Consider the following 15,277-nt stretch of genomic DNA (forward strand, 5'->3'; position numbering starts at 1 on the left):
GAGGTGGGCAAGGCCAGGGGTATATTAACCCCAGCCTTTGCTCAGGGAGTTCATTCAGCAGCCGGGCTTTAATGAGGTGGGAGCTGTCCCTTTCTTTCAATGAATGGGACTTCTGAAGCTATTTCTGCTTTATTGAAGCATCAGCTTTGGTATCCAAAGAAGCAGGGCTGTATGTGGCAATGAAGAGGATTACACTCAAATGCAGGGTTTTTAAATTTAATCGTTTTGTGTCCTGTGTTCAGAGATGGTAAGGTGCTTTTGCAACTTATCTTTTTTCTTTTCCTTAGGAGCCTTGCATCTTTTAGCATCTCCTGATCATCTCAACTGCAGTTTGGCATTTTTTCACAAGTGTGATCCAGCCCCGAGATGAAGCTGCTCTGTGTTGAAGATGGCTACAGACAGGCAGGTTTTCAAGTAGTTAGTGGGGGGTTACAGCCCAGAGAGAGAGAGAGGGCTGGGGTATCAGCTTAGGAATTGCCAGGGGTGTTTTGAAGGTAGTATGGGTGGAAAGCAGTGTCCAGGAAGAGCCCCCTAAGTGCCTGTGAAGGCATCCACTGAGTTTTCACGTGTGCCACTAAAGTTTTTCTCTCATTCGTCTAGATATTCTGTGTGATGATGGCCACAGTCTTCAGCTGCAGGCAGTGACCCTAGGTGGTTTGCCTAAAGAGAAGGGAGACTCCTTCAGCTCTCCCTGTGCACCTGGGTGACTTCGGTACATCATTTCTTTTCCACGTCAGAGGGACAGGGTGTAAAGCAGAGTTGAACAGAACGGAGGCCAGAGGAGCAGAGCAAGAAGGTGGGTCATCACCTGACATCAGCACAAAGATGTGGCTTTTGGATCCATGTTTACTTGCTGTGTTAAGGATTTTCTTGTTTTGGTTTGTTTTTGTTTTCAGCTGCAGAGCCCTGGGCCCAGGAGGCTCTAGGCACCGGAGGGGAGGTGATCTGGGTGAGTACCTCTGAGCAAGGTGAGCATTGACTCCAGGACAGAACTAGATGGTCTTTTACAGGTGTTGTGGTGAATCTGTGCACATGGTTTGTTTCTTGTGTTTTCCAGGGGTTCTGCCACCTTCTCACAGACAGTCCAGTGCTTCAGGGCCCCTGTTGGTAAGAGGTCACTGTGGAGGAGAGGTAGGTAGGAGCTACCCCAGGAAAGCCATCCTTTCAGGCAGTACCTCAGTCTGTACATTTGCCTTTGGCTTTTTTACTTTGCAGAGAATGTGTGCAGCCTCAGAGGGCTGGAGCCACCTGCCAATTAGGTTTGATGGTCTTCATCTGTCCTTGTGAGTAATCTCCTAGTACTGCGAGGCTCATCAATTAAGGCTGGACCTTTTCCAGTTGCAGGTGCCATCACATGAAATGTGAGTGAGGATGGAAAAGGTTTGTGTGTGTTTGGCAGTGGTTCTAACCTTGTGTTTGTGTTGTTTCATGTTGTTCTTAGATAATTTAAGATTTAGAATAAAAAAAAAACCAGCTGGGGTTTTTTTTTTTTTTCCCTGGCTGGGTTTTCTTTTCCCAGGTCCTGGCCGGTCTGTGAGGCGATGTTCCTCGCCAAGGTTTGGGCGCAGGCCGTCCCAGGACCCATGTTTTGTCAGGCAGGCCCATTTTTTTGATTTTTGAGGCTTCCTGGGAACCACATTCCTGAGGCAGCATTTTGAGTGTGCGCTGATATTGAGGGTTGGCTTGCGGCTTAAGGGAGCAGTGGAGGTGTGGGGATGGAGGGGTTGGGTGTGTGTAATGTAGTATTGTAACCTTATGTTTGTGTTGTTTCTCTTTCAGGATTTCTCACACAATTTTAGCTTTAGAATAAAAAAAACCCAGCCGGGGGATTTTGGGTCAGTTTTGGGTGTGATTTGGGTCAGTTTTGGGTCAATTTTTGAGGAGCAAGGGGAGTTCCTGGGTGATACTGGGGAGCACCAGGTATTACTGGGTTTACAGGGTAGCACTGGCTGTTCCAGGGGAGCTCTGGGTGGTACTGGGTTTTACTGGGGAGCACTAGGTGTTAACAGGGAGCACTGGGTGTTACTGGGGTGCACGGGGGAGCACTGGGACAGAAAATGAAAAATAAAGAGAATAAAAAATAAACGAAATCAAAAAGGAAATATAAAAAACAAAAGAAAATTAAAAAAAAAAAAAAAGGCAAAAAAACTAAAAAGGAAATAAAATGAAAAGGAAATAAGAGAGAAAAAAAAAAAAAAAAGAAACCCCTTCTTGGGCACCCCGTTTCCTCTCCTCCCCCCCTCCCCGAACCGTAAATTGCGGGGTCATCACCCCAAAAATGTGAGAAGGGGACCCCAAAATGTGGGTGGGGGAACCCCAGGGAGCCGAAAAAGTGGAGGGGGAGCCGCAACAAGAAAGCGAAGCCGGGCGGTCGGGCGGCGGGGTGGGGGGGGCAGCCGAGGTGGGGACGCCGGCGCATGCGCGGTCGTTGGCAAGACGCCGGCGATCACGTGGTAAGTAAGGGCAGCCAGGAGCGGGACCGGCGACGCATGCGCAGTGGCTCTCGTGCCGGTGCAGCGCTCCCTGCTCGAGTTAAGGGCCGGTTCCGGCGGCAGGGCGGGACTGGCGGTCTCCCGTCTCTCCCGGGGTGTGTGTGGGGGGAATAACATGAAGATTTTTTTGGGGTGAAAGCGCAGAAATTAGCCAGGAGGGACGCTAATTTGGGTAAACTCGGTCACCGGAAGTAGAGAGCGACCGGAAGTCCTCCAAGGCCCCGGCGCGGAAGTCCGCCAAGCCCACAGTAAAGATGGCGCCGCCAGGACCGGAACGACCACACTAAAGATGGCGCCCCTGCCCGGAAGGCCGCCAAGCCCACAGTAAAGATGGCGCCGCCAGGACCGGAACGACCACACTAAAGATGGCGGCGCGGCGCTCCGCCCTCCCGCCTCGTTCCGCTCCGCTCCCCTCCCGCCCCCGCTCCCCCCCCCGCTCCCCTCCGCTCCCGCTCCCGCCGTGCCCCGGAGATGCTGTCGGAGCTGCGCCGCCGCCTTCCCCCCCCCCCCAGGAAGCGACCCACGGCGCCAGATCCGACGGAAATCGTCCCCGGGGTAAGCTGGGCGCGGCGGTTCGGCGCGGCCGCTCTTCTGCCTCTCCCGCGGCCATCGGCGACTGCAGGCAGGGGAAGCGACAGGCAAGTTTCTCGCCTCTGCGGAGAAACTTGCACCTGCGTGCCGCCGCAGGGCCGGGTTCGGATGTGCCCTGGCATTGCACACGCACCACACCCCCCCGCGGGGAGGGTGTGCGCTGCCTCGGGGCCCCTGTCTGTGCTGCCGGGAGAGAGAAATCCTTTGGGAAGCTGGGCGGGAAACAGCAGCTCTGTGAACTGCTCAGCTTTTCCTAGGCAAGGGCAGGTTTTCGGGAAGAAAGGCCCGTACGCGCGAAAGGCGCCGCGGGTCTCGCCAAGGTGGGGGGGGGGGGGGGGGCGGCTGCAGTGCCGCGCGCGGCTGCAGTGCCGCTCCCGGCCGTGTCCGCCAGGCGGCGACTGTGAGGCAGGGCCCGGCGCTCGGGGGCGCTCTCGCAAGCGACGCCCCCGGGAAAGCGGCGGGCTTTGGGCGCTGCCGGCCTTCCCCCGCAGTGCCCGGGCTGGCCCGGCGCCTGGCAAAACCTCTGAGGGAAAAGGCAAGGAACAGCTGCGCTTCTTCTGCCCTTTCTTTAGCCGGGGACTGGAACACAGACAAAATCGAGGGGCTCTTTGACCTGGGCAGGCTCCGAGCGTTTTTCAGCCTTCCTTCGCAGGGCATTCTCACCCTCCGAAAAGCTGAAAGGCTTTAACAGCTGGAGACGCGCCTGCAGCTGTGCAAATTAATGTAGTTTCTTTTAGGAAACGAAGGGGAAGTTTTCCTGTTGGGAGCCTAAATACCGAGTCTACTCTGCTTTTTCAATCAGGTGACGAAGCTTATGGAAAAAAAGACCAAAGGCCTCGAGGTGAGTACATTCTACCGAGTTCTGCTTTTCTGGGATCCGTTTGGGAAAACCACGTGAAATTCTAAAAAGCTTCTCTCCGTGTTTTCTAGTTGTTTTTTCAGCCTTGGTCTAAGTTTCCTGTAGAAAAGGGCATAGAATTATTAGAACAGACAAACTAGGCTTTCTCGGTAGAGATGGAAGAAAAGTCTGCTGATTGCAGTTCTGCTTTTCTTGTCTTCCCTTCGACTGTCATTTTCTCTCCCCTGCTGTTCAAATAGGCAGCAATTAATTGCTCTGCTGAAGAGTTTGCTGTACCAAGTGTCTGTCAAATGGATGCCTTGAACTCAAGATAGCACCTGCTCCTTAGTTACAAAAAGTTCCTCACAGGAAATTTTCAGGCGTGCCCATAAATCTCCTCGCTGTTTGTTTGGGAGAACAGGGTTTTCTCGTCTGTAACAGAATAGTCGTGGCATTTGCTAGGGAATGCTGGTGGCAATCTAGTCAGAAGAGGACCCCGTGCTTCACTAATTTTCCCTTTTTGCTGTTGGGGATGACTTCTTCCCAGGGATGTTCTTCTTGACCCCCCGGGGCAAACGGAGGTGTCAGCGTCAGGAGCCATCCTAACTGAGGCCCCGGTAGGTGAGTGCTTTTTGTGTGACTGGACGGTGAAGCTGTCTGTGGGAATGACCTGGCTATTGCTCAGTGTAGTCCTAATTAAGGTGTCTTTTACTCCGTGTTCCCAGGCTCCCTCTTTCCCTTCGGTCGCCGTGGACACTGTGCCGGACGCCTCTGGCAGGACTAACCCCGGGGCTTTTATGTCCAGCGTGCTGTGCTGTGTGTGCCTGCAGGTCAGAAAAGCTGGCAGTGCAGTCCCTCTGCTTTGGTTGCTGTGTCTCTTTGGGAGTTCTTTCGGAGGGCAATGAGAGAGCGATTTGGTTTGAAGGGGACCTTTAAAGGGCACCCTGTCTTCCGTAGGCAGGGGCACCTTCCACTCTCATCCCCGGTTGGATGCTGCAAGTCCCATCCAGCCTGGCCTGGAACACTTGCAGGGATCCAGGGGCAGCCTCGGCTTCCCTGTGCGGTGTGCTCTAATAGCTCTCCACTGGCATCAGGAAAAATGTTGTCAGCACCTTTTGTGCGACGATGGTAAGCGGGACCCGGGTGAAAATTGCCTTCTCTGAGGTGCAGAGGGAAATAATTCTCCTTTGAAGTCAAATGTACTGGGTTTTGCACGAGTCTCGTCTGCCTTCTGTTTGAATTGCTTTCTCTTCTCGGCAGTTATTTGAAATTAAACTTTTATTTTGTGTCTCCCCCTTCAGCATCCTGTACAAGACAAAGCTACCTTTCTTTCCTCGTGGGAATGGACCGGCCGGGCTTTGGCAATCTGGCCCCTCGAAAGACTAAAGTGACCTCTTCCAGCAGGGGAAGACTGAAGCAAGGGGTGCCAGGAAGAACTGGAGTCTCTGGAGAATAAAAGCTGGAAGCGTGCCCCCGAAAATCCCCAGCCCCGGGTGGTCAGTGGTCTGACTTGCACGGACCGGTGGCCTTGGCCAGGAGCGGTCCTGCGGGAAGCGCCTTTGCCCAGCCTGTAATTTTAATTTTCTCTTGGATGCTTGGCAAAGCCCCCCTGGGTGAGCCCCGGTGCCTGGCAGGAGCAGAGCGGGCTTCCAGGGAGGCATTCACCCGGTCAGCGTCAGGAACCATCCTAACTGAGGCCTCGGTGAGTGCTTTTTGTATGACTGGACAGTGAAGCTGTCTGTGGGAATGACCTGGCTGGTGCTCGTTGTACTCCTAATTAAAGTGTCTTTTACTCCGTGTTCCCAGGCTGCCTCTTTCCCTTCGGTCGACGTGGACACTGTGCCGGACGCCTCTGGCAGGACTAACCCCGTGGCTTTTATGTCCAACGTGCTGTGCTGTGTGTGCCTGCAGGTAAGAAAAGCTGGGAGTGCAGTCCCTCTGCTTTGATTGCTGTGTCTCTTTGGTAGTGATTTTGGAGGGGAATCCCAGAGCGATTTGGTTTGAAGGGGACCTTCAAAGGCCAGCCTGCCTTCCGTGGGCAGGGACACCTTCCCCTATCATCCCCGGCTGGATGCTCCGAGTCCCATCCAGCCTGGCCTGGAACACTTGCAGGGATGGGGCAGGCTCGGCTTCCGTGTGCGGTGTGCTCTAATATCTCTCCACTGTCATCAGGAAAAATGTTGTCAGCGTGTTTTGTTGGACGATGGTAAGCAGGACCCGGGTGAAAATGACATTCTGTTAGGTGCAGAGGGAAATAATTCTCCTTTGAAGTCAAATGTATTCAGATTTGCACGAGTCTTGTCTGCCTTATGTTTGAATTGCTTTCTATTTTAGGCAGTTGTTTTAAATTAAACTTTTATTTTGTGTCTCCCCCCCAGTATCCTGTCCAAGACCAAGCTACCTTTCCTCGTGGGAAGGGACCGGCCGGGCTTTGGCAATCTGGCCCCTCGAAAGACTAAAGTGACCTCTTCCAACAGGGGAAGACTGAAGCAAGCGGTGCCAGAAAGAACTGGAGTTTCTGGAGAATAAAAGCTGGAAGCGTGCCCCCGAAAATCCCCAGCCCCGGGTGGTCAGTGGTCTGACTTGCACGGACCGGTGGCCTTGGCCAGGAGCGGTCCTGCGGGAAGCGCCTTTGCCCAGCCTGTAATTTTAATTTCCATTGGATGCTTGGCAAAGCCCCCCTGGGTGAGCCCCAGTGCCTGGCATGAGCGGAGCGGGCTTCCAGGGAGGCATTCACCCGGTCAGCGTCAGGAACCATCCTAACTGAGGCCTCGGTGAGTGCTTTTTGTATGACTGGACAGTGAAGCTGTCTGTGGGAATGACCTGGCTGGTGCTCGTTGTACTCCTAATTAAGGTGTCTTTTACTCCGTGTTCCCAGGCTGCCTCTTTCCCTTCGGTCGACGTGGACACTGTGCCGGACACCTCTGGCAGGACTAACCCCGGGGCTTTTATGTCCAGCGTGCTGTGCTGTGTGTGCCTGCAGGTAAGAAAAGCTGGCAGTGCAGTCCCTCTACTTTGATTGCTGTGTCTCTTGGGTAGCGATTTTGGAGGGGAATCCCAGAGCGATTTGGTTTGAAGGGGACCTTCAAAGGCCAGCCTGTCTTCCGTGGGCAGGGACACCTTCCACTGTCCCCGGTTGCTCCGAGTCCCGTCCAGCCTGGCCTGGAACACTTGCAGGGATGGGGCAGGCTCAGTTTCCCTGTGCAGTGTGCTCTAATATCTCTCCACTGGCATCCTGAAAAATGTTGTCAGTGTGTTTTGTTGGACGACGCTAGGCAGGACCTGGGTGAAAAGGACATTCTCTGAGGTGCTGGGAGAAGGAGGACTCGTGCGGGCACCTCCAGAGACAGCGGGAACGGGAGCGTGCTGCGGAGAAGGAAAATTCCAGGGGGTGGGTGCCGAGAAATTTGTCCTTCCCTTGCCCTGTGCTCTGCACTCAGCAATGGGTCAAGTGCAGAAGTTTCCTGGGGACCCTGGAAAATGAGGCCGGGTCTGCTAAGAAAAGTGGGGCCAAAGGAGCAGGACCTGGGTCTGCGAGCGTGGGAGAAACAAGGGCCGGGTCATCCTCTGCCTCCAGGAGGGAGGGCAGCAGGAAAGGCCACGGACTAAAGCACTGAAGTGCCGTTCCCCAGGGAGCCCCTGCCCAGCACTGAACTTGCTTGTGCACTTGCTGTCCCTTTGCCAGCGGAGCCGAAGCGTCGGGTGCGGGTGCCGGGGGGATGGAGCTGCCAAGGACAAACTGGGAGGGGGTTTGCGAAGGAAGGGGGTAGAAGGAGCTCTTGACGTGCTTTTTTTACTTCTTCATCCCACAGAATTGCCACGAGAGGAAATACCTCAGAGGGGCTTCCCTCCAGATAAGCCCTGAATATGCCAGGAGGTTTCAGCCGGGAGAAAGGAGCTGTGGAAGAAAAGCAGCCTAAAAGTAGCCAGCGGGGATCATCAGGTTTTCCAGGCAAGAAGAACAAGGAGAGAGATGAGGGAATGGGGTTCCAATTCCTAATGATTTGGTGGGTGCAGGAATGATTTGTGTGTGTTTTCCAGTCCCTTTTGATTCCTGAGATGATTTTAAAATGATGGCTTTAGCAATCAACTAAATCGGAGATGTTGTTTTTGAGAGGAAATGGTGCCAAATAAATGCAGAGTTTTGGGTCAGTTTTGGGGATGATTTGGGTCAGTTTTTGGGGCCAGTTTGGGGTCATTGTTTGGGGTGATTTGGGTCAGTTTTGGGTCAGCTTTTGGGATGATTGGGGTCAGTTTTGGGTCAGCTTTTGGGGATGATTGGGGTCAGTTTTTGGGGTCAGTTTTGGGTCATTGTTTGGTGTGTTTTGGGTCAATTTTTGGGGAGCACTGGGTGTTACTGGGGGTTGTTGGGGAGTACTGGGTGTTTACTGGGGAGCACTGAGTGTTACTGGGGGTTGTTGAGGAGCACTGGGTGTTACTGGGGTGCACTGGGGAGCACTGGGTGTTACTGAGGGTTGTTGGGGAGCACTGGGTGTTACTGGGGAGCACTGGGAGAGAAGATGAAAAATAAAGAGAATAAAAAATAAACGAAATAAAAAAGGAAATATTAAAAAAACAAAAGAAAATTAAAAAAAAAAAAAGGCAAAAAAACTAAAAAGGAAATAAAATGAAAAGGAAATAAGAGAAAAAAAAAAAAAAAAAAGAAACCCCTTCTTGGGCACCCCATTTCCTTTCCTCCCCCCCTCCCCGAACCGTAAATTGCGGGGTCATCACCCCAAAAATGTGAGAAGGGGACCCCAAAATGTGGGTGGGGGAACCCCAGGGAGCCGAAAAAGTGGAGGGGGAGCCGCAGTAAGAAAGCGAAGCCGGGCGGTCGGGCGGCGGGGTGGGGGGGGCAGCCGAGGTGGGGACGCCGGCGCATGCGCGGTCGTTGGCAAGACGCCGGCGATCACGTGGTAAGTAAGGGCAGCCAGGAGCGGGACCGGCGACGCATGCGCAGTGGCTCTCGTGCCGGTGCAGCGCTCCCTGCTCGAGTTAAGGGCCGGTTCGGGCGGCAGGGCGGGACTGGCGGTCTCCCGTCTCTCCCGGGGTGTGTGTGGGGGGAATAACATGAAGATTTTTTTGGGGTGAAAGCGCAGAAATTAGCCAGGAGGGACGCTAATTTGGGTAAACTCGGTCACCGGAAGTAGAGAGCGACCGGAAGTCCTCCAAGGCCCCGGCGCGGAAGTCCGCCAAGCCCACAGTAAAGATGGCGCCGCCAGGACCGGAACGACCACACTAAAGATGGCGCCCCTGCCCGGAAGGCCGCCAAGCCCACAGTAAAGATGGCGCCGCCAGGACCGGAATGACCACACTAAAGATGGCGGCGCGGCGCTCCGCCCTCCCGCCTCGTTCCGCTCCGCTCCCCTCCCGCCCCCGCTCCCCCCCCCGCTCCCCTCCGCTCCCGCTCCCGCCGTGCCCCGGAGATGCTGTCGGAGCTGCGCCGCCGCCTTCCCCCCCCCCCCAGGAAGCGACCCACGGCGCCAGATCCGACGGAAATCGTCCCCGGGGTAAGCTGGGCGCGGCGGTTCGGCGCGGCCGCTCTTCTGCCTCTCCCGCGGCCATCGGCGACTGCAGGCAGGGGAAGCGACAGGCAAGTTTCTCGCCTCTGCGGAGAAACTTGCACCTGCGTGCCGCCGCAGGGCCGGGTTCGGATGTGCCCTGGCATTGCACACGCACCACACCCCCCCGCGGGGAGGGTGTGCGCTGCCTCGGGGCCCCTGTCTGTGCTGCCGGGAGAGAGAAATCCTTTGGGAAGCTGGGCGGGAAACAGCAGCTCTGTGAACTGCTCAGCTTTTCCTAGGCAAGGGCAGGTTTTCGGGAAGAAAGGCCCGTACGCGCGAAAGGCGCCGCGGGTCTCGCCAAGGTGGGGGGGGGGGGGGGGGCGCGGCTGCAGTGCCGCGCGCGGCTGCAGTGCCGCTCCCGGCCGTGTCCGCCAGGCGGCGACTGTGAGGCAGGGCCCGGCGCTCGGGGGCGCTCTCGCAAGCGACGCCCCCGGGAAAGCGGCGGGCTTTGGGCGCTGCCGGCCTTCCCCCGGAGCGCCCGGGCTGGCCCGGCGCCTGGCAAAACCTCTGAGGGAAAAGGCAAGGAACAGCTGCGCTTCTTCTGCCCTTTCTTTAGCCGGGGACTGGAACACAGACAAAATCGAGGGGCTCTTTGACCTGGGCAGGCTCCGAGCGTTTTTCAGCCTTCCTTCGCAGGGCATTCTCACCCTCCGAAAAGCTGAAAGGCTTTAACAGCTGGAGACGCGCCTGCAGCTGTGCAAATTAATGTAGTTTCTTTTAGGAAACGAAGGGGAAGTTTTCCTGTTGGGAGCCTAAATACCGAGTCTACTCTGCTTTTTCAATCAGGTGACGAAGCTTATGGAAAAAAAGACCAAAGGCCTCGAGGTGAGTACATTCTACCGAGTTCTGCTTTTCTGGGATCCGTTTGGGAAAACCACGTGAAATTCTAAAAAGCTTCTCTCCGTGTTTTCTAGTTGTTTTTTCAGCCTTGGTCTAAGTTTCCTGTAGAAAAGGGCATAGAATTATTAGAACAGACAAACTAGGCTTTCTCGGGAGAGATGGAAGAAAAGTCTGCTGATTGCAGTTCTGCTTTTCTTGTCTTCCCTTCGACTGTCATTTTCTCTCCCCTGCTGTTCAAATAGGCAGCAATTAATTGCTCTGCTGAAGAGTTTGCTGTACCAAGTGTCTGTCAAATGGATGCCTTGAACTCAAGATAGCACCTGCTCCTTAGTTACAAAACGTTCCTCACAGGAAATTTTCAGGCGTGCCCATAAATCTCCTCGCTGTTTGTTTGGGAGAACAGGGTTTTCTCGTCTGTAACAGAATAGTCGTGGCATTTGCTAGGGAATGCTGGTGGCAATCTAGTCAGGAGAGGACCCCGTGCTTCACTAATTTTCCCTTTTTGCTGTTGGGGGTGACTTCTTCCCAGGGATGTTCTTCTTGACCCCCCGGGGCAAACGGAGGTGTCAGCGTCAGGAGCCATCCTAACTGAGGCCCCGGTAGGTGAGTGCTTTTTGTGTGACTGGACGGTGAAGCTGTCTGTGGGAATGACCTGGCTATTGCTCAGTGTAGTCCTAATTAAGGTGTCTTTTACTCCGTGTTCCCAGGCTCCCTCTTTCCCTTCGGTCGCCGTGGACACTGTGCCGGACGCCTCTGGCAGGACTAACCCCGGGGCTTTTATGTCCAGCGTGCTGTGCTGTGTGTGCCTGCAGGTCAGAAAAGCTGGCAGTGCAGTCCCTCTGCTTTGGTTGCTGTGTCTCTTTGGGAGTTCTTTCGGAGGGCAATGAGAGAGCGATTTGGTTTGAAGGGGACCTTTAAAGGGCACCCTGTCTTCCGTAGGCAGGGGCACCTTCCACTCTCATCCCCGGTTGGATGCTGCAAGTCCCATCCAGCCTGGCCTGGAACACTTGCAGGGATCCAGGGGCAGCCTCGGCTTCCCTGTGCGGTGTGCTCTAATAGCTCTCCACTGGCATCAGGAAAAATGTTGTCAGCACCTTTTGTGCGACGATGGTAAGCGGGACCCGGGTGAAAATTGCCTTCTCTGAGGTGCAGAGGGAAATAATTCTCCTTTGAAGTCAAATGTACTGGGTTTTGCACGAGTCTCGTCTGCCTTCTGTTTGAATTGCTTTCTCTTCTCGGCAGTTATTTGAAATTAAACTTTTATTTTGTGTCTCCCCCTTCAGCATCCTGTACAAGACAAAGCTACCTTTCTTTCCTCGTGGGAATGGACCGGCCGGGCTTTGGCAATCTGGCCCCTCGAAAGACTAAAGTGACCTCTTCCAGCAGGGGAAGACTGAAGCAAGGGGTGCCAGGAAGAACTGGAGTCTCTGGAGAATAAAAGCTGGAAGCGTGCCCCCGAAAATCCCCAGCCCCGGGTGGTCAGTGGTCTGACTTGCACGGACCGGTGGCCTTGGCCAGGAGCGGTCCTGCGGGAAGCGCCTTTGCCCAGCCTGTAATTTTAATTTTCTCTTGGATGCTTGGCAAAGCCCCCCTGGGTGAGCCCCGGTGCCTGGCAGGAGCAGAGCGGGCTTCCAGGGAGGCATTCACCCGGTCAGCGTCAGGAACCATCCTAACTGAGGCCTCGGTGAGTGCTTTTTGTATGACTGGACAGTGAAGCTGTCTGTGGGAATGACCTGGCTGGTGCTCGTTGTACTCCTAATTAAAGTGTCTTTTACTCCGTGTTCCCAGGCTGCCTCTTTCCCTTCGGTCGACGTGGACACTGTGCCGGACGCCTCTGGCAGGACTAACCCCGTGGCTTTTATGTCCAACGTGCTGTGCTGTGTGTGCCTGCAGGTAAGAAAAGCTGGGAGTGCAGTCCCTCTGCTTTGATTGCTGTGTCTCTTTGGTAGTGATTTTGGAGGGGAATCCCAGAGCGATTTGGTTTGAAGGGGACCTTCAAAGGCCAGCCTGCCTTCCGTGGGCAGGGACACCTTCCCCTATCATCCCCGGCTGGATGCTCCGAGTCCCATCCAGCCTGGCCTGGAACACTTGCAGGGATGGGGCAGGCTCGGCTTCCGTGTGCGGTGTGCTCTAATATCTCTCCACTGTCATCAGGAAAAATGTTGTCAGCGTGTTTTGTTGGACGATGGTAAGCAGGACCCGGGTGAAAATGACATTCTGTTAGGTGCAGAGGGAAATAATTCTCCTTTGAAGTCAAATGTATTCAGATTTGCACGAGTCTTGTCTGCCTTATGTTTGAATTGCTTTCTATTTTAGGCAGTTGTTTTAAATTAAACTTTTATTTTGTGTCTCCCCCCCAGTATCCTGTCCAAGACCAAGCTACCTTTCCTCGTGGGAAGGGACCGGCCGGGCTTTGGCAATCTGGCCCCTCGAAAGACTAAAGTGACCTCTTCCAACAGGGGAAGACTGAAGCAAGCGGTGCCAGAAAGAACTGGAGTTTCTGGAGAATAAAAGCTGGAAGCGTGCCCCCGAAAATCCCCAGCCCCGGGTGGTCAGTGGTCTGACTTGCACGGACCGGTGGCCTTGGCCAGGAGCGGTCCTGCGGGAAGCGCCTTTGCCCAGCCTGTAATTTTAATTTCCATTGGATGCTTGGCAAAGCCCCCCTGGGTGAGCCCCAGTGCCTGGCATGAGCGGAGCGGGCTTCCAGGGAGGCATTCACCCGGTCAGCGTCAGGAACCATCCTAACTGAGGCCTCGGTGAGTGCTTTTTGTATGACTGGACAGTGAAGCTGTCTGTGGGAATGACCTGGCTGGTGCTCGTTGTACTCCTAATTAAGGTGTCTTTTACTCCGTGTTCCCAGGCTGCCTCTTTCCCTTCGGTCGCCGTGGACACTGTGCCGGACACCTCTGGCAGGACTAACCCCGGGGCTTTTATGTCCAGCGTGCTGTGCTGTGTGTGCCTGCAGGTAAGAAAAGCTGGGAGTGCAGTCCCTCTGCTTTGATTGCTGTGTCTCTTGGGTAGCGATTTTGGAGGGGAATCCCAGAGCGATTTGGTTTGAAGGGGACCTTCAAAGGCCAGCCTGTCTTCCGTGGGCAGGGACACCTTCCACTGTCCCCGGTTGCTCCGAGTCCCATCCAGCCTGGCCTGGAACACTTGCAGGGATGGGGCAGGCTCAGTTTCCCTGTGCAGTGTGCTCTAATATCTCTCCACTGGCATCCTGAAAAATGTTGTCAGTGTGTTTTGTTGGACGACGCTAGGCAGGACCTGGGTGAAAAGGACATTCTCTGAGGTGCTGGGAGAAGGAGGACTCGTGCGGGCACCTCCAGAGACAGCGGGAACGGGAGCGTGCTGCGGAGAAGGAAAATTCCAGGGGGTGGGTGCCAAGAAATTTGTCCTTCCCTTGCCCTGTGCTCTGCACTCAGCAATGGGTCAAGTGCAGAAGTTTCCTGGGGACCCTGGAAAATGAGGCCGGGTCTGCTAAGAAAAGTGGGGCCAAAGGAGCAGGACCTGGGTCTGCGAGCGTGGGAGAAACAAGGGCCGGGTCATCCTCTGCCTCCAGGAGGGAGGGCAGCAGGAAAGGCCACGGACTTAAAGCACTGAAGTGCCGTTCCCCAGGGAGCCCCTGCCCAGCACTGAACTTGCTTGTGCACTTGCTGTCCCTTTGCCAGCGGAGCCGAAGCGTCGGGTGCGGGTGCCGGGGGGATGGAGCTGCCAAGGACAAACTGGGAGGGGGTTTGCGAAGGAAGGGGGTAGAAGGAGCTCTTGACGTGCTTTTTTTACTTCTTCATCCCACAGAATTGCCACGAGAGGAAATACCTCAGAGGGGCTTCCCTCCAGATAAGCCCTGAATATGCCAGGAGGTTTCAGCCGGGAGAAAGGAGCTGTGGAAGAAAAGCAGCCTAAAAGTAGCCAGCGGGGATCATCAGGTTTTCCAGGCAAGAAGAACAAGGAGAGAGATGAGGGAATGGGGTTCCAATTCCTAATGATTTGGTGGGTGCAGGAATGATTTGTGTGTGTTTTCCAGTCCCTTTTGATTCCTGAGATGATTTTAAAATGATGGCTTTAGCAATCAACTAAATCGGAGATGTTGTTTTTGAGAGGAAATGGTGCCAAATAAATGCAGAGTTTTGGGTCAGTTTTGGGGATGATTTGGGTCAGTTTTTGGGGCCAGTTTGGGGTCATTGTTTGGGGTGATTTGGGTCAGTTTTGGGTCAGCTTTTGGGATGATTGGGGTCAGTTTTGGGTCAGCTTTTGGGGATGATTGGGGTCAGTTTTTGGGGTCAGTTTTGGGTCATTGTTTGGTGTGTTTTGGGTCAATTTTTGGGGAGCACTGGGTGTTACTGGGGGTTGTTGGGGAGTACTGGGTGTTTACTGGGGAGCACTGAGTGTTACTGGGGGTTGTTGAGGAGCACTGGGTGTTACTGGGGTGCACTGGGGAGCACTGGGTGTTACTGAGGGTTGTTGGGGAGCACTGGGTGTTACTGGGGAGCACTGGGAGAGAAGATGAAAAATAAAGAGAATAAAAAATAAACGAAATAAAAAAGGAAATATTAAAAAAACAAAAGAAAATTAAAAAAAAAAAAAGGCAAAAAAACTAAAAAGGAAATAAAATGAAAAGGAAATAAGAGAAAAAAAAAAAAAAAAAAGAAACCCCTTCTTGGGCACCCCATTTCCTTTCCTCCCCCCCTCCCCGAACCGTAAATTGCGGGGTCATCACCCCAAAAATGTGAGAAGGGGACCCCAAAATGTGGGTGGGGGAACCCCAGGGAGCCGAAAAAGTGGAGGGGGAGCCGCAGTAAGAAAGCGAAGCCGGGCGGTCGGGCGGCGGGGTGGGGGGGGCAGCCGAGGTGGGGACGCCGGCGCATGCGCGGTCGTTGGCAAGACGCCGGCGATCACGTGGTAAGTAAGGGCAGCCAGGAGCGGGACCGGCGACGCATGCGCAGTGGCTCTCG

The 15,277-nt window shown here is 54.5% G+C and overlaps 2 long non-coding RNA genes across 10 annotated transcripts; both read left to right on the top strand.

The window, feature by feature from the left end:
- The first annotated feature begins 2 nt into the window (after nucleotides 1-2).
- LOC135402912 (uncharacterized) lies at nucleotides 3-1,474 on the top strand. The gene is made up of 5 exons (XR_010425261.1): nucleotides 3-76; nucleotides 288-402; nucleotides 601-796; nucleotides 897-968; nucleotides 1,058-1,474. It is a non-coding gene; the product is annotated as an uncharacterized LOC135402912 (long non-coding RNA).
- A 1,641-nt stretch (nucleotides 1,475-3,115) lies between these two features.
- Nucleotides 3,116-14,460, top strand: LOC135402911 (uncharacterized). Of its 9 annotated transcripts, XR_010425253.1 has the most exons (10): nucleotides 3,116-3,130; nucleotides 3,886-3,924; nucleotides 4,469-4,542; nucleotides 5,728-5,832; nucleotides 6,300-6,699; nucleotides 10,272-10,310; nucleotides 10,855-10,928; nucleotides 12,114-12,218; nucleotides 13,587-13,698; nucleotides 14,121-14,460. It is a non-coding gene; the product is annotated as an uncharacterized LOC135402911 (long non-coding RNA). The 9 variants fall into 9 exon arrangements; XR_010425255.1 differs by lacking the exons at nucleotides 3,116-3,130; nucleotides 3,886-3,924; nucleotides 4,469-4,542; nucleotides 5,728-5,832; nucleotides 6,300-6,699 and adding an exon at nucleotides 9,281-9,514; XR_010425256.1 differs by lacking the exons at nucleotides 3,116-3,130; nucleotides 3,886-3,924; nucleotides 4,469-4,542; nucleotides 5,728-5,832; nucleotides 6,300-6,699 and adding an exon at nucleotides 9,413-9,431.
- Nucleotides 14,461-15,277: the final 817 nt, after the last annotated feature.

This window comes from Pseudopipra pipra, chromosome 26, assembly GCF_036250125.1.
Source record: "Pseudopipra pipra isolate bDixPip1 chromosome 26, bDixPip1.hap1, whole genome shotgun sequence".
Lineage (NCBI taxonomy): Eukaryota > Metazoa > Chordata > Aves > Passeriformes > Pipridae > Pseudopipra > Pseudopipra pipra.